Source organism: Rhinatrema bivittatum, chromosome 7, assembly GCF_901001135.1.
Source record: "Rhinatrema bivittatum chromosome 7, aRhiBiv1.1, whole genome shotgun sequence".
NCBI lineage: Eukaryota > Metazoa > Chordata > Amphibia > Gymnophiona > Rhinatrematidae > Rhinatrema > Rhinatrema bivittatum.
Window position 1 is genome coordinate 242,874,176 of NC_042621.1, and position 25,636 is coordinate 242,899,811.

General features: G+C 42.1%; 1 protein-coding gene across 3 annotated transcripts in view; it reads right to left on the reverse strand.

The window, feature by feature from the left end:
• GLRX3 (glutaredoxin 3) overlaps nt 1–25,636 on the reverse strand; it is a 197,430-nt gene that overhangs the window by 115,775 nt on the left and 56,019 nt on the right. The window lies entirely within an intron of this gene.

Below are 25,636 nucleotides of genomic sequence, written 5' to 3' on the forward strand. Positions count from 1 at the left end.
AAAAAAAACTGCCATAAAAGGGTCTATTTGGGAGACATGCAGAATGGTAAAAAATTATTTGGCACAGCTCAAAACAAGAATTTCTAGGCGCAGAGGAGGCAGAGCCACTACAGGTGCTCCATTAAACTCTGCTCCATCCACAAGGAATTAATCACCAACACACTGCACTGAACATATTTATTCCTGCCCAAGGCTGGAGCATCTCTAGAATGTCCCTTGCTGCAGTCTTACAGCTCCCATTATAGTCTATGGGAGGAAATGTGTCACTTTTCTTTCATGGTGAAATTATAAAACCTAGATGAGACAAACCATGCCATAAGAAAGCCGCCAGCTGCATTTTACAGCAAGTCACTTTTAAAGAACAGGTTGTGGCACTTCTCTTTTTAAAAGCTTATCAGACCCTAACTCCTACATAACCAGTATACAGTGCTATCGGCACTTGATGTTCAGCAGAGCAGGAGCAGGTTAATGACCGCTCTCTTTTTGGGACATTTTTTAGGATGGGGATTTTTGGTAAACATATTTCAAGGTATAGGTTGGGGTGGAGGAGGGATCAGTGCCTCTTCATCCCCAGACAAATTTTTAATATTTGGGGGGGGGGGGGGGGGGGGACGACGGGACTTGACCATGCTACATGTTTTGCAAATATTCAGTAAGCCAGTGAGCAGCAAAAAGGTACCCAGGTAACTTTAACTGAGAATATTCAGCAGCATTTCTACCCATATAAGTGTTGCAGAATATTTAGATGAAGTTATCCAAGTAACTTTATCCAGATAACTTCTCTGCTTGCCAACTTACTGAATATTGACCTGAATGGTTTTTTTTGCCCATAACAGGAAATGGGAGCTTTTGTTCTGTGCTTGGACTATCTTGTCCAACATTCTGAAGATTAAAAAATAGTTTAGGTTCTCTAATCAAAATTGTTAAATTACAAAGACAGTAGCAATCTCAGAAAATTACAAAAGGAAACACCAACTATGAGCAGAATCATTAAGAATAAAACATACAAGGCAGTAGGAAATCACCAACACAGACATTGCTGGTATTCCATTACTCCCTACCCTCATAATCACAAAAAGGTCTCATTAACAAGAGCAAGTTGCTTAAAAGTGACCTGCATGCAAAGCTGGTGTGCTCGTTTTTTTTTTCATATAGCACTTTTTTTCTTTGCTTGCATGTTCTTACAAAATATTTCATATCAGTTGTTCACTGCTGTTCAGTGGAGCACAATGGAATAAATGCTGCAAATGATCTCCTTTGAGATTGCAGGTATAATTTTTTTTTTCGACTCCAGGGAAGATTATCTTTGACTAGCAGCAGCTACTGAAAAAATGTGGCTACATCATTAGCAGGAAGGTGAAAAAATAGTGTGTCCCCAAACAGCGAACTGGTGGAACAGAGGAATAACTTGCCAAAATCTTAGAAGTTTATCACCATGATTTGCAAGCTCCTAGAATTAAAAACATGACTGCTTGTTATAGTTCTTGATGTTATTTATATAACTTCTATGAATGTATACACTGCTTTGTAAGACAAATTACATGGCTACAGGTCCCTACCACAAAAAAAAAACAAAAAAAACACTAAACAGAAACCTGAACAACTTGGAAGTTTTAGTAGGTTGTGATACCTTTCACAGGCACTGCTACGATATTTATCAGAGAGGCAGCATTGCTATTATGTCTGTTACGCTAATAGGATTTATTGTAAATGCTGAAAACAAGTATTCAAACACAATGAAACCCAAACTCATCATCAATACAGCAAGAACAAATTTTGGAGATAGTTACAAATCATTTAAACTTTACTTTGCTAGCATGACATGGATATTTTAAGCTTTTTCTTCTCATGTTATGTACTCTTTTATAGTGAAACAGACCAAAAAGAAAGATGAAAAAGAAGGGAAGCAACAAAAATATTCTTCCACACCAGATTCTTGGATATTGTACTATACATGCTTATCTTCAAAACATAAAACAATGTACACTATTCACATATATAACAGTGGTAAAGTTCAGGGCTGGAAAAATCCAAAAGGTGCCAAGTTGCCTAATTTGAGGCTAGCATCTAACTATCCCAAGCCCAACAGAAGTTGCCACCATGGGCTTATACCAAGAATAGATGCAAATCACTCTTACTACCTTAGGCCATGCCAGGGAAACACTGCCATGATCCCGGGCCACAGAGAGATACTACTCCTCCTCAAGACATTTCCATTGCAGGATCAAATTAGCGAGACACTTCCAGCAAAGGGCCAGCCTGGGAAGAGACACTACTGTAGTCATGGCCATGGACCAGAGAACGAGCTAAGGAAGCTAGAGAAAGGGAGGAAAGGGGAGAGGAAATAGATTAGGTGGAGAGGAGCTGAAGGGAGAACGAAGGCAAAACATAAAACAAAAAAATGAATAAGAAAAAGTTGGTTTCTCCAGGTTTTAGCTTCATCATATGAAGGGTCTTTCTAGGAAGGTGGCTAGAGCTGTACATGCCCAGTAGGGCATGCTCAAGGCTTCTAGAAGCTTTGAAATCAGTTCCGTGCTGAGCTTCACTGGATGATGTAACCCTTGTGAGGACACTGGAAAACCACCATTACATAACTTCACTTTACCAGAAGTGCCTTTTGAAAATTACCATCTTAATGATATTTAGTGACATAAATGGTATGCAGATGTCTGTGAAATAAGCAAGTTTGCTTACCGTAAGTGGTGTTTTCCATAGACAGAAGGATGTATTAGCCATGCTGCATGGGTGTTGTCATCAGGCAGCACTAGGCAGAGCTGTCTCTCAAAGCTTAGAGAGCTTTCAGCTCTACTGGGCATGAGCAGCTCTTTCCATGCAATTCAGCATTCCAGGAGACTGCAGCACACAAAGCTGATTATTTCAAGACTCAGTCTATATCAAAGCAAGAGTTATAACAGTATATGGAAGAGATGCTTTCCAGGGAGAAAAGGCGAGAACCTGCTATCTATGAAAAACACCGTTTACAGTAAGCAAACTTGCTTTTTTCTGTTGATAAGCATTCTGAATTTGCCATGCTGCATGGGAAGACCCAAGCTGAGGAATATGCCACCCAACACTTTTCCTTTCTATATATATATATATATTTTTTTTTTATTTTTTTTTTTTGCAACCTGGACTCCTCAGTGGATAGCAATCTACTTGCGTGCGAATTGATGCAACATTGCTCTCCCCACTGCACCATCTTCATTTGCCATTTTGATCAGGCAGTAGTGTGATGGCATGGGTTATTTTTCCCCTATATGCATCACCTTGCACTTGTCCACATTAAATTTCATCTATGTCCAAATGGCAGATGAAATTAAACAAGCCACTGCTCTTATTGGTATTGGTAGCATGGGATCTACTTAGTGTTTGGGAACTTCCGATTTGGATTGGCCACTGTTGGAAATAGGATGCTGAGCTTGATGAACCCTCAAGTCTGACCCAGTATGGCAACTTATGTTCTTACCAAATGTAATTAATGTTGTATACTGGAAGTTGACAACAATTTTTATTTTTGTAAGCAAGACCATCTTGCTTACATAAATGACCGCTCATCCACGAGTACAGGATGTTTGAACAGTGGGCACAGCGTCTTTCCCAAATATGATGGATTTTCCTTTCCATAAGTGTTGAGGTAAGTACAAAGTTTTATGAGCATATTTAAAAGAAAAAACAAGTACAAAAAAATGTTTTATGGTAATGTTGGTAAGGCAGACTATGAATATATACATGATACAAGCAACAATGGTTGCAGTTAAGCTTGCAGCAATGCACACTGCCTATTAGTATGATGGTCTTGCTTACATACATAAAAATAGGGTAGTTTTTGTTTATTTTCCGTTTAAACTGTATTATTTCTTTGATTTTGTAAGAATTGATTAACACTGTCATTTATATTGTCATTTTCTGAGCAGTTCTGTAAATTTGTTTTGAAAAATTAAATAAATAAATAATTTTAAAAAACCATGTGTCAACTAGCATTAAACTCAGGAAGATTATTTACAGCTTTGTTTTTCCTGTGTGGATTTATTTTTTGAGCTTATGTTCTTATTAATATACAAGATATTGAAATGTTTCCAATTCAAGTTTATTTGCTAACTGAAAGCTGATGCTTCCAATGTCCAGGATTTGACAATTCACTTACTGAAGTCACACATTCAACACTTTGTAGACCAACAAGTTGGGGTGGGGGGGGGGGGGTTTGCACTATCTGCAGTTTCAAATGTCCATCTTCGAAGAGTTGATAACTACTGACCCATATTTCTGACAGTTCACAGCCTTTGGCTAATTAACAGTTCAGCTTGTGATTGCTATCTAACCTACCATCCACTTTAAAACAACTGGTCTTTATCTCCTTCCTTATCGCACAGAGCAGAAAAGTAGCAGGAAATGTAAGATATTAGACAACAAAAATGAAAGGTCAGCTGGACAGAGGAAACCAGGACTGCTGCCAGAAGTCAGCAGAAATCAAAGGAGGAAATGGGAAAAACATTAGCAGTAACATTTTTTTTTTTTTTTAGATAGATCTTCTAATGTCTGCATAAAAAAGGAATATGTAAAAATTAGGACAAAAAGGAAATATATGCTGGCTTTTAATATACTAACTTACAAAGGTATGAACTAATGACCAGGTACCCTGCTTTACAGAGGTCCTTGACAGCCACATTATGCAACTGTGCTATGGAGGTTGCTGTAACATGCACCTGATGTGCTTTAATCAGATGAGATATAGTGATTTGGAAGCACAACAGTGCTCTATGCAGGAGGTAATCCAGTTCGATAGGAGTTCTCTTTGCCACTGGTGCTCTTAAGTCTATTTGGATCATAGGACACAAATAGTTGTGAGGAGCGCCTATGTTCTGCGTTAGTACTAGGCCAAGGCTCTCTTGCAATCCATGGTGTTAAGATTTTCTCGTTCTTGCTTGTGCGGTTTTGGGAAGAATGCTGGGAGTGTAATAGCTTGGTTAATGTGAAAAGCAGTTACTACTTTTGGTAGGAAATTTGAGTGTGTGCGAAGGACCACTTTGTCATAATAAAAGTGTAATTAGGGAGGGAAGGTGGTGAAATAAGGCTTGTAGTTCACTCACTCTACTTGCACAAATAACCACTAAAAACACCACTTTCCACAAGGGTATTTGAGCTCAGCTGTATCAAAGGTTCAAATGGAGATTCCATTAGAGCTACAAGGATGTCACTGTCCCAGGGTACCTAAGCCCTTCATAAATCTGGAGATTAGTAGATGTTCGAGATGGGGGATCCAGTCTCCTGCTGGTGATATGCAGCTATGGCACAGATATGTACCCTGATAGAGGAGACTGCCAGACCCAATTTGGTCAGGTGATGTAAGTATAACAGCAGCTGATGTGGTTTGCAAGTGAAGAGGCTAATAGAATATTCCCTGAACCATTTCGCATAGCAACTCCACTTTAGAGCATAATTCTTCCATATAGAAGGCCGACAATATCTTCAACATCATTTGGTAGAATCAAATGTGCTATGGTTGAGCATTCAACCCGCATGCCATGAGACTGAGGGAAGGTTGGAGTGGATGCAGGAGGGAGCAGGCTTCTTGGTTTAGGAGGGTTGGGCTGCACCCTAATCTTTGCAGAGGGCTGACTGAAAATTGTACACGATATGCATACCATGGTTGTCTTGGCCATGCCAGAGCCACAAAATCATCCAGGAGTCCAGAGCCTCCCTGTGCAGACTGGAACAAATGGAGCAGAAGCATTCCATTTATCTCTGTCCTCTGTTTCATAGAGATCTATCCTTGGCCGTCCCACTGGAGGAAGAGACTGTCTGCGAACTTCGGTGATAAGGAAAACTTGTGTGAGCAGAAGATTCTGCTGAACCTTTCTGCCTCTGTATTTGCAATTTCCAGGAGACATGCGGCCTGCAGCATTGCACCGTTGCGGTCCGCCCAGTCCCAAATTTGAAGGGCTTCTTGACAGTGTCCAAAACCCTGTTCGTCCTTGTTTGTTTATATAAAACATGGCTTCCTGGTTGTCTGTATCAATCATTTTGTGAGTCCCTCTAATTAAATACTGAAAGGCTCTTTAGCACGTAGTGCATCACTCTCAATTCCAGAAGGTTGATATGATACGTTCTTTCCTAGTAAGACCACAGATTCTGTGATTTGAAGTGATGAAGATGTACTCCCCACTCCTGAGGGGTGGCATCCGTGGTTAGAATGATCTGATGCAGAACTGGTTCCAGCAGAGCACCTGTTTCTAGCACTCCTGGTTGGAGCCACCAACCAGTACCCAATTTCTTTTGGTCGGTATTCTGAATTTTGGATGAAAGGGGTTGAAGGAATTGATCTCATTGTGTTTATAACCCCCACTGGAGGCGGGTGAAGGGAACTATGTGTATTGCTGTCGCTGTGTGTCTGGAGCACTAGTATGTGTCAAGCTGTGGAGGTTTGGTGATGCAGGCAAGTTGCCAAGCTGCGGAGGGTTTCAGCTCTGTCAGGGAGAAATGTTTTGGCCTGAACAGAGTCTATACAGGCTCCTATGAACTGCAGCAATTATACTAGTTGTAGGTTTGATTTCTTGTAGTTTATCAGAAAACTGAGTTGTTCTAGACATGTGATGTTAGTTTCTGCATACAACTGTAAAGTTCCTTGGAAGGTGCTGTGATTAGCCAGTCATCTGTACGAGAATATCCATATTCCCGATCTTCGTAAATGTGCCACCTCCATAGCTAGGAATTTGTGGAGCCAGATGAGAGTCCAAAATGGGATAACTGTGTATTGATAGTGCTTCTCCCCTGCCCTGAAGCAGAGGTAGTGCCAACAGGATTAGTGTGTAGACATCCTTGAGATCGATTGAACACCTTCAGTCATGAGGTTGGATGAATGGTAATATTCCCAGAGATGTTATCTTGAATTTTTTTAGATGGAGATGTTTGTTGAGGACCTGAGATCCAGGATGGGATGAAAGTGCCCAGATTTCTTGGGGATAAGGAAATATTTGGAGTAATACCCCTCATTGTATTGGGGTGGGGTTAGTTCTCTGATGGCATTCTGCATCAGCAAGTTTTCTACTTCATGGGATAAAATGGTTCATTGCGACTGATTTATTGATAAGGTAGCCAAGTGAGGCATCTGAGGGCAAATGACAAAATTCAGGCGATAACTGTGCTGAATTATCGCTGACACCTACTGGTCCATTGCGATATTGGATCATTCCTTGAGAAAATAATGGATCCTGCTGTAGTTTGGCCATTGGCTGGGGCTGTGATTTTTGCTGCTGCCAGTCCTTTTGCCTCTCCCATGGGTCGATGGAGACGGCTGGTGAAGCTGTTGGTACGGAATTTGACAGTATTATTTATACTGCTAATAGAATCTTTTCAGGAAAAAAGCAGTCACTTGTACTGAAGGTAGATGTGCTTTGCTATGGTCTGCTGGTCCCTCCCATGGACAGGGATTGGACTGTGACATTTTACTCCTTTGAGACTATCTCTCTCAGCTACTCACCAAAGAGGTTGTATCCCAAACAAGGTGGACATCCTTCCTGATGCCACTCGCTCTCAGCTATGCCATTTGCCTTGCCACTACTGAGGTTGCTGAGATTCTTGCAGTCGTATCACAACCCTTGTAAACTGATCTCAGAAGATGTCTGTCGAAGGCCTTCTTCCAGTTTGAGGAGTGGTTGCGGTATAATCTGCTGTCCCTCCTTCAACCTAATGTAGGGTTGAGAACTTGTACCCATTTGTACAAATATTGCACCATATAAAATGGGTGCTGTTGCACTCTGGATGCGAGAAATACACCCTGAAACACCTTACCAAAGTCATCCAGGAGTTTATGGTCTTATTGGAGTGTAGTCTTATTTTTTTTTTTTTGCTTTCCACATTGTATATTCTACCACCACATAATTGCATTGTAGCTTAAACATGGAAGAAGAAAAAAAAATGTAAGGCCCATCTAATCTGCTCACTGTCCAATTAATTTAGCATTATAATTCTCATCACTTCCTTAGAGATCCCCTGTATTTTTCCCATGCTTTCTTGAATTCAGATACTGTTTATTTATCTCCACCACATCCAGTGGGAGGCTGTTCCACATATCCTCCACCCTCTTTGTAAATAAATATTTCCTAAGATTACTCGGTGTGATACTGCAATTGCAGACCAGCATTCTTCTGGCTTTGGCTTAGAGAGCGGAATATCTAGTAGAAAAGGGAAGTGATAATCCCCTTATAGGTCCTTGGTGAGGCCTCACCTGGAGTACTGTGTTCAGTTCTGGAGACCGTATCTCAAAGGAGACAGAGACAGGATGGAGGCGGTTCAGAGAAGGGCGACTAAAATGGTGGGTGGTCTCCATCGAATGACTTATGAGGAGAGGTTGAAGAACCTGAATATGTATACCCTGGAGAAGGAGAGGAGGAGCAGGGGTGATATGATACAGACCTTCAGATACTTGACCATGGATCACTAAAACCTTTCATCCACAAACATTTTCCATTGGAAACAATTTAGTAGAACTAGGGGTCACGATTTGAAACTCCAGGGAGGAAGACTTAGAACCAATGTCAGGAAATATTTCTTTATTGAGAGGGTGGTAGATGCCTGGAATGCCCTTCCGGAGGAAGTGGTGAAGACTAAAACTGTGAAGGATTTCAAAGGGGCATGGGATAAACACTGTGGATCCCTAAAAGGCTAGAGGATGGGAATAAATAATAAAGCTAACCCGGATGGAGTGGTAGTTAAGTTACTACCCTTAAGAGAAACATGGGGGTAACCTGCACAGAGTGGCAGTTACTACCTTGGTAAGCTTGCTAGGCAGACTAGATGGACCATTTTGGTCTTTTTCTGCTGTCCTTACTATGTTACTATGAATCTACCCCCTTTCAACCTCAGCTCGTTTTAGAGCCTTCTTTCCTTTGAAAAAGGTTCACCTCCTGTGCACAAAAACCTTTGAGATATTTGAATGTCTCTATCATATCTCCCCTATTTCACCTTTCCTCTATCTTTGTCTATTCCTATATTCTTTACAATGAAGACCACTGACATTCTAGTAGCCACTCTCTAGACTCACTCCATCCTATTTAATTTCTTTGGAACGTACGGTCTCCAGAATTGTACACAATATTCCAAGTGAGGACTCACCAGGGATAATACCATCTCCCTTTTTCTGTTTACTATTCCTCTCTATGCAGCCAAGCATCTTTCTGGCTTTTACCATGACTTCATCCACCTGTTTGGCCATCTTACGATCATCAGGTACAATTACCATCAGATCCCGCTCCCGTCCAATACTATACCTTTCCCTTGGGTTTTTGCATCCTAAATGCATTACTTTCCATTTTTTTAGCAATAAATCTTTGCTGCCAGACCTTAGACCATTCCTCAAACTTCATTAGATCCCTCCTCAGGTTTTCCACCTCTTCCTGGCTGTCCACCTTGTTACAGATTTTGATATCATTGGCAAAAAGACAAACCTTTCCTGACAAACCTTCTGTTATGTCGCTCACAAAAATTTTGAAAAGAACCGGTCCCTGAAGCACACTGTTGTAACAACCCCCTCCTCAGAGAAAACTCCATTGACCACTGCCCTTAATCACCTACTTAGCCAGTTTCTAACCCAGTCACTCTAGGATCCATACCAAGGGCACACAATTTGTTTATAAGTCTTCTGTGCAGAACAGTTTCAAAGGCTTGCTGAAATCCAAGTATACTACGCTTAGTGCTCTTCCTTGATCCAAATCTCTGGTCACCCAATCAAAGAAATTGGTAAAAACCATGCTGCCTCATATCTTGTAATCCACTGGATTCCAAAAATAGCACTATCCTCTGTTTTAGCAGCAATTCCATTAGTTTGCTCCCACAGAGGTCAGACTAACTGGCCTGTAGAACCCAGCCTCCTCCTTGCTTCCATTTTTTTTTTATGAATAGGAACTACATCCACCCTTTTCCAGTCCTCCAGAGCTACTTTGTAAGACTCTAAAGAAGCACTGAAAAGGTCAGCCAGTAGAGTTGCCAGGACATCTCTAAGTTCCCCTAGCACCCTCTGATATCTCTCATCCAGGCCACATTCCTTATTTATTTTAAAGTTTAGTTAGCTCTTCACAAACATACTGGGGTGGATTTTAAAAGGGTTAGGTGCATAACCCTTTTAAAAGCCTCCTGCGCGTGCCGAGCCTATTTTGCATAGGCTCAGCGACATGCACAAGCCCCGGGACGCGCGCATGTCCCGGGGCTTGAAAAAGGGAGTGGGGCCGGAGTCTCCAGGCACAGCGGCCATTTACCGCTGTGCCCGGGATCGCGGGCCGGCTGTCGCCGGCGCACACAACCTATGCCTGCCTGGAGGCAGGCACAACTTAAAAATTAAAGGTAAGGGGGGGTTTAGATAGGGCTGGGGGGCGGAAGGAAAGTTCCCTCCGAGGCCACTCCAATTTCGGAGCGGCCTCGGAGGGAACGGAGGAAGGCTGCGTGGCTCGGCACGTGCAAGTTGCACAATTGTGCACCCCCTTGCGCGCGCAGACCCTGGATTTTATAACATGCGCGTGGCTGCTCCTGCATGTTATAAAATCAGGTGTAGATTTGTGCGCACCGGGTTGGGTGCACAAATCTATGCCCTCGCGTAGTTTTTTTAATTTGGCCCACTGTTCTGAAAATCGACTGAGGTTTACCTCATTTCCAATCTTATTTGTGTTTGTTTAACATGGTCCTGTTCCATGCCCTTCCACAGTGAACACCGAACAGAAGTATTTGTTAAATAATTTTGATTTTTTCCTCATCAGCTTCTACATATTCCTTCCCCGTCACCTTTGAGTCTCACAATACTACTTTTGTACTTCCTTCTATCACTAACATATTAAAAATAAAAAGCCAGACCCCCGTTTTACCTTATTTGCTATTTTTTCTTCTATTTGAATTTTTGCATTCCTGACTACTTTCCCAGCTTCTCTTAATTTTTCCAGATGTCACCTGTCTTCCTTTTTCTGCAATCTCTTGTTTACAAATTTTAACCTTTCCTCTCTTTAACTTTTCAGCTACTTCTTTAGAAAACCATTAAAAAAACAGTCCTTTTTTTCTCTTTCCTTTATTTACATTCCTAACAAAAATATTAGGTGCCCTTATATCTCCTTTTAATTTTGCCCACTGCCCTTCTACTTCCCCTAGATTTTCCCATTCAGCTAAACACTCCTTATTTTGAGAAAGTTAGTTTTCCTGAAGTCTAGGACCCTTGCCTTAGAATAAACCTTCATCTCTTGAGACCTAATACCATCCGGTGGTCACTGGCTCCCAGATAATCATCTACTACAATATCAGAAATACTGTCCCCGTTCGTAAACATCAAATCCGGTATCGCCCCCTCACGTATGGACTTCATATCCCAGTGTCGTCTTCAGGCGAAATTTAAAAATCGATCTTGCGTGCAATAGCTCCCCCTATATGAGTACTCTGTCAAGTACCAAATATGACAGCAGTGAAGATGGTTCAGCTGGTATGTCTCATATCTTTTAAGATTCCAATAATTTCCGTCCAAGGATCAGGATCTTTATCTGAGAGAGAATTACCTATATTTTCCTCAAAACAGGAATATGTCAAGTCATCTGGTGGAAAGGAATGATCTGGTGGGTCGGACTAAGTTCAGGTAGAACTAATGGATGACTCCCCTGGAAAAGGAAGGACAGGAGTAACCAATCCTAGTGTTGGAGATGGGTTCCTTGAAGGTATAAACAATGCTGAGAGCTTTTCTCTGGTATCCTCTGAAGATGGAGGTAGTAGCAGCACTCCTGGAATTACTACTTCAACGGTGACTGGCTGGATAGGTATGCCAGGGGGACAATAGGTGACAGTACTTGTGGAAACAGAGAAGTTCCATACAATATCCATAATTTGACCTACCACTTGTGATCTGTGCCCCAGTGACTGTGGTGGGATGTCCACCTCCGGCACTAATACTTGCTCGTGCTCTGCAGTAGTTGTGTTGCCCAGTGGAAAAAGTGAGCAGACTGGTTGTGGCTCCTGCAATCAGAGACCTTGTTGCCATAGGTCAGAAGCCAGAACAATTTAGCAAGAAGATGGAAAGCTGCCTCATACAAGGAATAAATTCCCCAGGAGGTGGAATCATCGCATCTAAGATATCATACGCTGGGAGATTTGAAGGATTTGACCAGTTCTTTACCCACAGCTGCTCCACTCGTCTCGGGATATCCTTGATGAGCAATTGTCTGGGAGGACTCAGATGGAGTTCAGTATTTGTGCGACTGTGGCGGTGCATCGTGATCCAATGTACATCAAGTCTTGCTGTGGCCATTGGAAGCTACTTCCCTAGAGGTTATAGGGCCAGTATGGTCTTTTGTCATTGGTCTCTCACATTCCTTCTTTTTCTTTCCTCACGAAGCTACATCATCCAGCACCGGATTTTTAGCCTTTTTCTGGTCTTCAAGCCATGAGGCTTATAACAATGTGGCTCTTGTGCCATGCGTGCCGCTTTCTGTGTCATTCGGGGTACGTCATGCAATGTGCGTATGTAACAGTCTTCTTTGTGCTATGCCTGGGCGTAACGCATCAGGCGTGGTTATGCATTGGCTGCATCTCTTTTGGCACAGATCCATGCGGCATAGACTTTCAGTGGGGCTTTCGGCTACACTTTCAATGTGCACATTGTCCCCGTGGAGGCTAGCCAGCCAGCTTTCCGGGCTTTGCAACTCTTTTCTCTGTCCCGGAGAGGAGTGAGATGATCTCCTACCTTCGCAACTCGTCAGAGGAGAAACTTGCTGATCCTGAAGTAGAGAAGACTCCCTTGGGTGATTGGGATGTGCCCTCCCATCTCAAGGCGCACTATTTTTTTTTTAGACTGCTGCCTCTGGGCCCTTGGCGACATCCTGCCACAATTTGCAGCAATTCACCTGATCAAGGTCAGGGCCCAGACACAAACAACAATAATTGAGGCTGTCTGTAATTGACATTATGTGGCCAAAGGATCAGTACTTAAAACCAGATGTTGCCTTCTCAGTCATAATTGCACTTAAAAGTTCTGTTTGGGATTCACTTATGTGAGATTTGAGAAGGCAAGAGGAAATTTTATAAAAGACAGGTTTTAATGTCCATGCTGTATGCAGGTAAAAACAGACAGATTTCAGGAATTTGTATGGGAAGAGTTGTACATGTATGATATTTCTATTCGTTTTGTTATATTGTAAACCGATGTGATGTTCACACTAACACCGGTATAAAAAAGGTTTTAAATAAATAAATAAATGATAGAGCTGAAAGCTCTACAAGCTTTGTGAAACAACTCTGCTTGGTACCTCCTGATGATGTCACCCATGCAGCATGGCTAAGTCAGACTGTTTATTCACAGAAAAAAAAAAAAAGTAAGTTAGTGAGCTTTAATCATTCATAAAATATAGTTTTGCTGCAAAGATGGAAATCCTCTACTAGTCCTAAATTAGAAGACTAGTTTTTGGAGAAGCTTACTGATCTGTGAAAAATGTTTTCCAGTCCAAAAAATGACAAGAATTTCATTCTATCCCACTAAATCATTTGTGCATTCATTTACTTAGGCAACATTTTATATATATAACCTTAAGGTTATTTGATATATTTTGCTTTACCGGGGTGAAAACAATATACTGGAAACTTGGGTGCCAGTCAAGCTTTTTATAGGCAGAGAAACTTTTTTCCATAACTTTTTTTTAGTTTACTTTTTGTTTGCCTAATTTATTTTTGCTGGATTTTTAACTTTTGCTTTACAAGAGGAGGCAGGAGCGTTTCCAGAGGACTTATATCCTGCTGTGTACTGGAGAACCATCGTTATAGCTAAATGTAATTTTCTCTGGTGACAAGTAGGATGGCAGCCCCACATGGGGAAACTCCCAAGCTACAGGCTGGCTTAAACAAAAAAAGGGAAAAATTAACAGTGCCAAAAGCACTATTGTTTTGGATGGCAACAGGCCAACCACATATCCTTTTTGTTGTTATTGTTGCAGTATGACCAATAACAGGCCTTTGGAGGAAATTAGTTGGGTTTTACACCTCAAAAAGATTCCATAGGACAGATTGTTTAAAATTCAGTTTCAAATCAGGAACTCCTGTCAAAACAGTGGTGCATTGTGAATATGTGGAGAAAATCCCACTTTGCTGTTTAGAATCAGATACAGTCAGAGCTCAGCACAATCAGCTCTGACATATCCCACTAGACCCAGGTCCTCCGGGCATAATTCACTAACCAAGAGAATATAGAGCTCTTGTTTATAATCATTACAGGTTTTTTGGTGTCAAGATAAAAACCAGAATAAACTATCTGGGGGTTTTCTAGCCATCCAGATGGAAGGCTACAGATTACTTGTACCTGAACAGAAACAGATTACCTTTGTAGACATTCGCGAAAGTCAGTTACTAGAAACAAGCATAGAAACAATTTATTAGAAAAAACTTCAAAGAAGATGGGAAAGACACCAGGGTCGGTGGCATACTCAGTCTGCCAAATGACCACTTACAAAAATTTGACCTTCCAGGTCAGGTATTTTACTAACAAGCGTGCAGAAGTTCAAAAGAACTTCTAGACACTGCTCGAGCACCTTGCTGAGATTCCACAACACAGTAGAAGACTCAGTGGTGAGCTTCAACTGAAAACCGCCCCATATAAAAAGCATACATCTAAAGCTTCTACGTGGTGGGAAAATTCCCAGTTTCACCCAAATTAAATTGAACCACATCCGTTATCCAACTAACATGGGAAAAAATGTAGAAGGCAGTTAAACAAGTTTCTGTGAAACAGTGGAAAGTATTCTAGGACCCTTCCGTTAAGCCATGTCAAGTCCTTGTCTTTCCACATCATGGTCTTTCCCCCTAAAATCCCTTCTGGATGCCAGAGGAAGAGGATATACATTACCACATACATTCTGGGCTGCAGGGCTATACCGCCAGTATCTGGGCTAAGGGCCCATCCCAATGCTAGGAAAGTTTGGCAGCACCTAACCCATACAGATCAATGTTGGAGAATTCTACAACTTGATGAGATTGCCAATGAATGTTCACAGAGAGAGCTTCCACTGAATCCATATCAGCCAATAAGGAACCTAACTGCCTAAATTCTTCTCTGTTTACATAAGATCTTGTAAACCGAAAACTTTGAAGAGAAACTTATCAAAACCCCAGACTCTAGTCTAGGGTAAGGATGCGGAAACAGAAGTCCAGGAACCTCTCTGTTAAACAGATGGAAACAGTGGTACCACAGGCATCTGTGGAAATCCAGACTTTACCTCTGACCAGGGACCACTGAAGGATATAGATTCAGGTTTAATTTGACCATCAGGACAGACTCCTGATCCAATTTGCATAGATTTACATTTACTGTCCTTCGCTGAAGGAAGGAAAATATCTAAGCGACCCCAAGAACCTGGGTATGGAGCCTATTATCCAAGCTCCCAAATCTTAGGCTTCATTCGCTAAGCCACAGTAAGCAATTAACACGCAAAAGACAATGATGCTCCATCCCCACTTGCCAAACCCCTCTCTTTTAAACCAAACAACCCCCAACCCATGCATCCCCCTACCACCCCACCCCCCCAAGTAGTAGGCTTCCCACCATACAATATATTCCCTGGTAGTCTAGTAAACTCTGGCCTCACCTCCACCCAACAGCCTCCTTGGTAGTCTGGTTGCTTCCCCCAACACCTGGATCCGTCCTTCACTTAAAAGGAAAAAAAACCACACACACACACACCTCTTTGTATACTGGCAGCCTGGAGTATCCCCTAAGTGCCAGGCCATCTGGCACCATTTTTCAAAATGGTGCCAGCCGGCTTTTACTCATCATGAGATGGGGCAGAGACTGGCAAACACCATTTTGAAAAATGGTGTTAACTAGCCCGGAGCCTAGGGTATGCTCTGGGCCACCACTAAACTACCAGAGATTTTATTTTGGGGGGGGTGGGAAAGGGAGGGTTTTTTTGTTTGTTTGTTTTCTTTTTAAGTAAAAGCAGGTTTGTGAGGGCCCAAAAGACTACTGGGGAGGCAGTTTTATAGTGGGTGCAGATTCCACTAGACAATCAAGAAATATGTTGTATTGGGAGGGTATGTATGGATTGATGGGGTGTTTGGTTAGGGAGAGTTTTGGCAAGGGGAAGCAGGGAATTGCCACGCAATGGAAAAAAAAAAAAAAAAAGTAACTTTTGTTCCACCTCGACAAGCGGCAGGGGATTTACAAAGACCCACGGAGGGATTTTTGCACATTATTTTATTTATTTATTTAACAGTTTTTTATACCGACCTTCATAGTAAATAACCATATCGGATCGGTTTACATTTAACAAGGGTATAACTGGAGTAACAATTCAAGTAAACGAAAGATAACAATAGGTAGGAATAGGTCAAAGTTACAATCAACAGGGAAAGAGAACTTGGAAGCTTGCGACAAGCTGGAAAGAAGATAAGGCAGGAAATAAATATAAAGTGTTACCATAGAGCGTACGGGTTAAAAGCTTAAAAGGTGCTTTAACCTGGAAGTGTCAGAGTCCATTGTTCGTGAGTATAAATGCCAGACCGGGTTAGAGTGAAGGACAACTAGTGATTGTCTGGTGGATCGGCGAAGGCTTGGTGAAAGAGCCAGGTTTTAAGTCTTTTTCTGAAAGTTAAAAGGCATGGCTCCAATCTGAGATTTGATGGGATGCTATTCCAGATAGATGGGCCTGCTATCGAAAAAGCTCTGTCTTTGGTCGTAGAGAGGCGTGAGGCTTTAGTGGGGGGATATTTCAGAGTGCCTTTGTGAATATCTCTAGTTGGTCTGTTAGAGGAGTGGAGTTTGAATGGGATTTCCAGGTCGAGTTGAAGTTGATGATGGATGGTTTTGTGAATTAAGGTGATTGATTTGTATAGAATTCTGAAATTCACTGGTAACCAATGTAGGTTCCTGAGGATGGGTGAGATGTGTTCGCCACGGCTGGTACTAGTCAGCAATCTCGCTGCCGCATTTTGTATCATCTGCAGTGGTTTGGTAGTGGATTTGGGGAGGCCTAGGAAAAGGGCACTGCAGTAGTCTATTTTGGCGAACAGAAGCGCTTGGAGGACTGTCCTGAAGTCATGGAAGAATAAGAGTGGTTTAAGTCGTTTTAGAACCTGTAGTCTGTAGAAGCAGTCTTTGGAGGTTGTATTGACCATTTTCTTTAGGTTTAGTCGATTGTCTAGAATTACCCCAAGGTCTCTAGCCTGCTTACAGGTAATGAGAGAATTGTGTGGTGATGGTGGGGAGATATTGTTTTCATTTGAGGAGATGTGGAGAAGCTCTGTCTTAGAGGCGTTGAGTACCAAGTTTAAACTGTTGAGTAGATTAGTGATGGATAAAAGGCAGTTATTCCAATGGGTGGGCGCTTTTGAGATTGATTCTGTTATGGGGATTAGAATCTGCACGTCGTCTGCGTACAGATAATGAATTAGGTTGAGATCTGTTAACAGTTGGCAGAGGGGGAGGAGGTATATGTTAAAGAGGGTTGGAGATAAGGAGGATCCTTGTGGTACACCAAGAGTTGATTTTGTTAGGGGTGACTCTTTATTGTTGATTTTGACTTTAAAAGTCCTATTGCTGAGGGGAGGGGGGTGCCCATGGGCTGCGTGGCCTTTTAAGATGATGGTGGCCTAGAGTGAAACTGGTCTCCATCACGCATATATTTACCAGCTAAGATAAAGTCATGCCAGGAGCCCACGAATTCCAAGCCTTTGGATAGTGGTAACATCCAATCAAGATCAACATTAGGACCCTATGAATATGCAAACATATGAAGTTCCAAGCAGATAGATAAAGACTTTGGACTTTACAGACTGTGGAACTTTCCTTAAACACAGAACTTTTCCTTATTCATTGCCACCATTCAGGTGAACTTTATTCCCATGAATTTGGCACACAAGACTCTTTTCTATGAAGCTAACTAAGCTTCGAGACTGGGTTCAAATCTTGGCCCAGTTTTGCTCCTTAAACTGAAGTGCTCGTCAGTCTCACACTAGTCCAAGCTCTGGCAAGTTAAGCTATCTTAACCCCCATTCCTCCCTGCGCAGCTTACAGAGATATCTGTGCTGGGACCTGCTTGAGATTGTGGCATTAACCTGTTATTTGATGGAGATACAACTGGATTCCTTCCGTGCCAAGACATGATTCCCGGTTTACTAGGAGCGCAACCCTACTACTTAAGTGGACTTAGGAAGCCGGTTTATGAAATATCACGTATTTCTGCCCTGAAAGTACATGCATATATTTGTAATGCAGGAAGACACACTTTTTTATGGAATGAATTTTCAAAAGCATATATACATGTAAAATACCATTTTACACGTGTATATAGGCCTTTTGAAAATTACCCTGGAGAATATAAGCATAAATATACATGCAGAAGCAATTTTACACATACTTTTACACGTACTAGAAGGAGAAATTACTACTTCCCTGATAATTTCCTTTCCTCTGAGGGCAGGCCAATACCAACCAGCAGGTTATGCACCTCTGATTCCATCTGCTGGTAGTGTAAGAAGCTGATGTCATGGATATATAATCCCGCCCCCACCAGTATTCTCTGGAAAAGCCAAACTGTAGACAAACTGATTATACTTGAACATGATTATTAACAGTAAACCACTCATGCTTCCAACCCTTTGGGAACACTGAGCTCAGCTAAAGGAAGTAACTTGTTCACTAAACTAAAGGGCTAGATAAGTCACTTAGCAGTCTTTAATAAATAGCAAGCATACTCTGCAATGTCCACCCTCCGAAAAAGCGAACCAAAGTTAAACATCGGCAAACGAGGGTGGGTCTGGGATTGGCCTGCCCCCATTAGAGGAAAGGAAATTATCAGGTAAGTAGTAATTTCTCTTCCTCTGCATTCAGGCAGGCCAATCCCCACCAGTGGGATATACCAAAGCTACTCCCGAAGGGAGGTTACCAGCAGTCCAGTCAACACCACCTGTGCGAACATGGCACCCTGCCTAGCCTGAACATCCAAGCGGTAATGCTTGGAAAAGGTGTTCAAGTATGACCAGGTAACAAACGAAGGGTCCACCCATGATACCACCTGAACCCTCATGAATGCGGTCTAATCTGTTTTGGCAAAGTTATCACAGCAGCCACAGACAGCTATAATGACTTAACAACGGGCTATATTTGCCTGTGTTGCGGGTGTTCCCTGTTTACCAACACCATGAAGCACAAATAGGCAATCAGACTTCCAGAAGTACCACAGCAAATTTTGCTTGACATCCAAGGTCGCAGAAGACAATGCTCATTTCCATCCCTGTCAAAGGTGGGCAGGGAAATGAACCGATTCAAATGAAACTCTGAAATTACTTTTGGTAAAAATGAAGGCACAGTCCAAAGCTGTACCTCTCCCGGAGTCGTATACAGAGAGGGCTCATGGCAAGAAAGGGCCTGGGGTTCGAAAACCTGACATGTCGAACAGACTGACACCAGAAAAAAAAAACTTTGAAGGTAAGCAGCTGCAAGGAAAGACCATGCAGCGCCCGAGAAATGGACCTGCCAAGAATTCCAGGATCAGATTAAAGCCCCACAAGGCATTGGAAGCCGCAAAGGAGGACGAAGATGCTTAAGTCCCTTCAAGAACAGACACACACCAGGATGGGAAGACAAGGACCTGCCATTAATTTGCCCTCCTATAACAAGCGAAGGATGCAACTTGAATCTTCAAGGTGTTAAGGGTCAAAGCCTTTACAACAATCCATCCTATAAGAATCCATCCTATAAGGATTCCAAAATTAAGGGAATATCCAACGAGAGTTTGAGAACCTTGCTCAGAACATCAGGCTCAAAAACTCTCCAAACTGTAACATAGGCCAGAGAAACAAAGTTTCCTAGCCTGAAATAAAGTGGGAACTACAGCAGGCCAATAACCAAAACCGACCCAGATCGTCATGTTGAATGGGTCCCTGCTGCAACAGATCATCTGAAGCAGTAGCCTGAGGGGACTGCCCACCAGCAGTCTCTGCAGATAGGCATACTACAGCCTCCAGGCCTAATCCGGAGACATCAAAAGAACGACTGGCGTTGGTTTGACGTGCAGTCTTCCAGATGATCCTGCCTATCAGAGACCAGGGTGGGAATGCATACAACAGGAGAATTAGAATGTATAGCAGTGAATGATGACATAGACTTAATTGGCATCTCCGAGACATGGTGGAAAGAGGATAACCAATGGGACAGTGCTATACCAGGGTACAAATTATATCGCAATGACAGAGAGGAGCACCCGGGAGGAGGTGTGGCGCTTTATGTCCGGGATGGCATAGAGTCCAACAGGATAAACATCCTGCATGAGACTAAATACAAAATTAAATCTTTATGGGTAGAAATCCCATGTGTGTCGGGGAAGACTATAGTGATAGGGGTATACTACCGTCCACCTGGTCAAGATAGTGAGACTGACAGTGAAATGCTAAGAGAAATTAGGGAAGCTAACCAAATTGGTGGTGCAGTAATAATGGGAGACTTCAATTACCCCAATATTGACTGGGTAAATGTATCATCGGGACACGCTAGAGAGATAACGTTCCTGGATGGAATATATGATAGCTTTATGGAGCAATTGGTTCAGGAACAGACGAGAGAGGGAGCAATTTTAGATCCAATTCTCAGTGGAGCACAGGACTTGGTAAGAGAGGTAATGGTGGTGGGGCCGCTTGGCAATAGTGATCATAATATTTGATTTAATGGCTGGAACAGTGTGCAAATCCAAGGCTCTCGTGCTAAACTTTCAAAAGGGAAACTTTGATAAAATGAGAAAAATTGTTAGAAAAAAACTGAAAGGAGCAGCTACAAAACCAAAAAATGTCCAAGACGCATGGTCATTGTTAAAAAATTACCATTCTAGAAGCACAGTTTAGATGTATTCCACACATCAAGAAAGGTGGAAAGAAGGCAAAACGATTACCGGCATGGTTAAAAGGGGAGGTGAAAGAAGCTATTTTAGCCAAAAGATCTTCATTCAAAAATTGGAAGAAGGATCCAACAGAAGAAAATAGGATAAAGCATAAACGTTGGCAAGTAGACAGGCTAAGAGAATTTGAAAAGAAGTTGGCTGTAGAGGCAAAAACTCACAGTAAAAACTTTTTAAAATATATCCGAAGCAGAAAGCCTGTGAGGGAGTCAGTTGGACTGTTAGATGATCGAGGGGTTAAAGGGGCACTTAGAGGAGATAAGGCCATCGCAGAAAGATTAAATGATTTCTGCGCTTCGGTGTTTACTGAAGAGGATGTTGGGGAGGTACCCGTAATGGAGAAGGTTTTCATTGTTGATTCAGATGGACTGAATCAAATCATGGTGAGCATAGAAGATGTGGTAGGCCTAATTGATAAACTGAAGAGTAGTAAATCATATGGACCGGATGGTATACACCCCAGAGTTCTGAAGGAACTAAAAAATGAAATTTCAGACCTATTAGTAAAAATTTGTAACCTATCATTAAAATCATCCATTGTACCTGAAGACTAGAGGATAGCAAATGTAACCCCAATATTTAAAAAGGGCTCCAAGGGCAATCCGGGAAACTACAGACCGGTTAGCCTGACTTCAGTGCCAGGAAAAATAGTGGAAAGTGTTCTAAACATCAAAATCACAGAACATATAGAAAGACATGGTTCAATGGAACAAAGTCAGCATGGCTTTACCCAGGGCAAGTCTTGCCTCACAAATCTGCTTCACTTTTTTGAAGGAGTTAATAAACATGTGGATAAAGGTGAACCGGTAGATGTAGTATACTTGGATTTTCAGAAGGCGTTTGACAAAGTTCCTCATGAGAGGCTTCTAGGAAAAGTAAAAAGTCATGGGATAGGTGGCGATGTCCTTTCGTGGATTGCAAAATGGCTAAAATACAGAAAACAGAGAGTAGGATTAAATGGACAATTTTCTCAGTGGAAGGGAGTGGACAGTGGAGTGCCTCAGGGATCTGTATTGGGACCCTTACTTTTCAATATATTTATAAATGATCTGGAAAGAAATACGAGTGAGATAATCAAATTTGCAGATGACACAAAATTGTTCAGAGTAGTTAAATCACAAGTAGATTGTGATAAATTGCAGGAAGACCTTGTGAGACTGGAAAATTGGGCATCCAAATGGCAGATGAAATTTAATGTGGATAAGTGCAAGGTGATACATATAGGGAAAAATAACCCATGCTAGAATTACACAATGTTGGGTTCCATATTAGGTGCTATAACCCAAGAAAGAGATCTAGGCATCATAGTAGATAACACATTGAAATCGTCAGTTCAGTGTGCTGCGGTAGTCAAAAAAGCAAACAGAATGGTGAATAAAACGGAAAATGTCATAATGCCTCTATATCGCTCCATGGTGAGACCGCACCTTGAATACTGTGTACAATTCTGGTCGCCGCATCTCAAAAAAGATATAATTGCGATGGAGAAGGTACAGAGAAGGGCTACCAAAATGATAAGGGGAATGGAACAGCTCCCCTATGAGGAAAGACTAAAGAGGTTAGGACTTCTCAGCTTGGAGAAGAGACGGCTGAGGGAGAATATGATAGAGATGTTTAAAATTATGAGAGGTCTAGAACGGGTAGATGTGAATCTGTTATTTACTCTTTCGAATAGTAGAAAGACTAGGGGGGACTCCATGAAGTTAGCATGGGGCACATTTAAAACTAATCGGAGAAAGTTCTTTTTTACTCAATGCACAATTAAACTCTGGAATGTGTTGCCAGAGGATGTGGTTAGTGCAGTTAGTATAGCGGTGTTTAAAAAAGGATTGGATAAGTTCTTGGAAGAGAAGTCCATTACCTGATATTAAAGTTCACTTAGAGAATAGCCACTGCCATTAGCAATGGTAACATGGAATAGACTTAGTTTTTGGGTACTTGGCAGGTTCTTATGGCCTGGATTGGCCACTGTTGGAAACAGGATCCTGGGCTTGATGGACCCTTGGTCTGACCCAGTATGGCATTTTCTTATGTTCTTATGATATCTGCATGCCTCCTTGTACGTCTAGATCCACAGCTCCTATTGGGTGCGTGTTGCTGAACTTGTATCTGGAAACACATTTTGTTTGTCTAGTTAGACACGAGCCTGTACATATGTATTGAGCACGTACCAACCATGGCATGGTGGCAAAGAAGTCTAAGCGCTTAGCTATTTGTGCTGCATGCCACATCAGAGCGATACAGCCAACAAGCCTATGTCACTGCTGACTGGTTGCTTGTGGGGATTTGCCTCTTGTTGATTTTTGCAGACACTAGTCCATACCCACAGTCTGAGGGGGGCGTGGGGCCGGAGGCGAAATGACGGGGGTGTCCCCTCCTTCGGTTGATCCACTGGCTGAGTCACCTTCTGGGGAGACTCGCTCTCAGTATCTCAGGTTTGGGCCTATGGGGTCTGGTATGGAGCCGCCATCCTCTTCCTGGGTGTAATTCTTCCCAGACTACAGACCTTTCTAGAGGGGTGTCTGTTTGAGTTGGCGATACCTGCTACTTTAGGTTTGCATGCTTAGAATTCCCCTGTATCTGCCACCATGGGCAAGTGCCATGGCGCAGCTCGTCCTGACAATGTTCGAATGGATGTGGATTAAGATGACACATAATGATTGTGGTGGATACCCTATTGAGGAAGAGTAAATTTCCTTCAGATCTGAAGCAACATAGGACTATTTTCCATTTCTTTGATAGAAATGAGTTGCCAAACTTGATCTCTCAGACTCTGAAGATCCTTAGAGTGGCTGGGAGTGAGTCTTTGGGTATGCAGAAGGACCCCATATTGCTCACCCTATGCAAGGCTTCGTTTTTCTTTCTCCTCTTGGATGTGATTAAAGAGTTGATTGACCTTGAACGGAGTGCGCCAGAGGCGAGCTTTAAAAGGGAGATGTGCCTTGGCGGGTTTATATCACTTGGATCTGCAAACCAGACAGCAGTTGTGTTTCCTGAAGGTGGATGTTTTGGTATGTTTGGTCAGTAAGTGAACCACGATCCCGGTGGAAGGAGGAGCATTTTTAAGGATGCTCAGGATAGTAGGATTGAAGCTATTCTTAAGCAAGCCTTTGAGGCAGTGGTAATGAATTTGCAAATTGCTTATTGTTGTGCCCTGGTAGCTCGAGCTATCTTGTCTTTCTCAAGACTCTGGCAGCACGGTTTCAGATAGCAGATCTATGGTAGAGCCGGGGGCTGCCTTCTTAGCTAATGTGTGCTGTGACATTGTTCGCACAACCACCAGAGGAGGAGTTTCTATTATAGCATGGCTGAGCAATTGGTCAGCAGACATTATTTCTAAGTCCAGTCTCACCAAGCTGCCCTTTAAGGGTTCACTTTTGTTTGGCAGTGAGTTGTTAGAAAAAAACTGAAAGGAGCAGCTACAAAAGCAAAAAATGTCCAAGAGGCATGGTCATTGTTAAAAAATACCATTCTAGAAGCACAGTCTAGATGTATTCCACACATTAAGAAAGGTGGAAAGAAGGCAAAACGATTACCGGCATGATTAAAAGGGAAGGTGAAAGAAGCTATTTTAGCCAAAAGATCTTCATTCAAAAATTTGAAGAAGGGCCAACAGAAGAAAATAGGATAATGCATAAGCGATGGCAAGTTAAATGTAAGACATTGATAAGACAGGCTAAGAGAGAATTTGAAAAGAAGTTGGCCGCAGATTACCGGCATGGTTAAAAGGGGAGGTGAAAGAAGCTATTTTAGCCAAAAGATCTTCATTCAAAAATTGGAAGAAGGATCCAACAGAAGAAAATAGGATAAAGCATAAACGTTGGCAAGTTAAATGTAAGACATTGATAAGACAGGCTAAGAGAATTTGAAAAGAAGTTGGCTGTAGAGGCAAAAACTCACAGTAAAAACTTTTTAAAATATATCCGAAGCAGAAAGCCTGTGAGGGAGTCAGTTGGACCGTTAGATGATCGAGGGGTTAAGGGGGAACTTAGAAAAGATAAGGCCATCGTGGAAAGATTAGATTTCTTTGCTTCAGTGTTTACTGAAGAGGATGTTGGGGAGGTACCCGTACCGGAGGTTTCATGAGTAATGATTCAGACGAACTAAACCAAATCATTATGAACTGGAAGATGTAGTAGGCCAGATTGACAAACTAAAAAGAGTAGCAAATCACCTGGACTGGATGGTATGCATCCTAAGGTACTGAAGGAACTCAAAAATGAAATTTCTGATCTATTAGTTAAAATTTGTAACCTATCATTAAAATCATCCATTATACCCTAAATAGGGCTCCAGGGGCAATCCTGGAAACTATAGACCAGTGAGCCTGACTTCAGTGCCAGGAAAAATAGTGGAAAAATAGTGGAAAGTGTTCTAAACATCAAAATCACAGAACATATAGAAAGACATGGTTTAATGGAACAAAGTCAGCATGGCTTTACCCAGGGCAAGTCTTGCCTCACAAATCTGCTTCACTTTTTTGAAGGAGTTAATAAACATGTGGATAAAGGTGAACCGGTAGATGTAGTATACTTGGATTTTCAGAAGGCGTTTGACAAAGTTCCTCATGAGAGGCTTCTAGGAAAAGTAAAAAGTCATGGGATAGGTGGCGATGTCCTTTCGTGGATTGCAAAATGGCTAAAATACAGGAAACAGAGAGTAGGATTAAACGGACAATTTTCTCAGTGGAAGGGAGTGGGCAGTGGAGAACCTCAGGGATCTGTATTGGGACCCTTACTTTTCAA